We start from the raw sequence: 1,004 nt of genomic DNA, 5'->3' as shown, positions 1-1,004 counted from the left end.
CAGCGCCCAGTCTTCTCCCCCTCCCACACCCGAGAACCTCCTAGGATTCTCCAGCCACTTGGTATCGAATGTCCGAGGTACCGTGGGGGGCCGTGGGGGCCCTCCGGGGCCTGGCCCTCCGCTGAAGGAAGTTGCCCATACTTGCCCAGATTGGATCGAGATGTGTTAATTTTAAGGGTGGTTTTAACGTTAATTTTAAGGCTGAGTCATTATCTATGCAACCGTCGATTGGCTTGTCGCTTCCCAGCTTCAGAAATGTTAAATACTGAAATAAAACCCTGAATCCGCGAGCTAAAGCAGCCAGCTCAGTCCAGGCTACAGCAGGAGAGTCGCCAGGGCTGGTGGCTAGTGACCAGCAAGCTGGTGCCCAGCTGCAGGGGGAGGCCTCTGTGTGGGTTTCTCTGGGGGGGGGGCATGGACTCTGGCCTTGGGCACCCTGTCCCCAGACTGGGGCGCACATGGCGAGGTGGTTTGGGGGGTGCTGGGTGAGACCTGTGGCCACATACTGAGGAGGTCGTTGCTGTCCAGTTGGCTCCGACTTCTGGCGATGCCCAAGAAGGACTCGGTCTGTGCCGTGTCCTTTACACCTCCCTCCTGCGGTGCTGCCCTCTGCTAACCCTTCGCAGCAGGCCGCAGGTTCACGGGAAGGAGTGACCCTGTTTTGTTTTTGTTTTCTATTCTCTTCAGACAACAAGCAACGGCAGCAGGCAACACTGGTTTTCCACTTACAGGGCTGAAAACATTTACATTTTAAATAAAATCATTTGAACTAAAGAAAATGTGGCTGTTTAAGACACAAAATAGGAAGTCAATAAAGCATGAGGCTGGGCCGCACCACTCGGGCAGAGCAAGCCTGGGCGGGGGGAGCGGGAGACCCGCAGGACCCCGCACCGGGATGGCTCAGCAGGCGCTTCCGTGTCGCTTTATTTTGCCTCTAACAGCAAGTCAGATCTTGAGGCTTAGGGATTGCCGCGGGAAGAAGGGGCCTTTGCTCCAGTGTGCCC

This window comes from Condylura cristata, unplaced genomic scaffold, assembly GCF_000260355.1.
Source record: "Condylura cristata isolate star-nosed mole 26May11 unplaced genomic scaffold, ConCri1.0 scaffold00004, whole genome shotgun sequence".
Lineage (NCBI taxonomy): Eukaryota > Metazoa > Chordata > Mammalia > Eulipotyphla > Talpidae > Condylura > Condylura cristata.
This window is presented reverse-complemented; position numbering follows the sequence as displayed.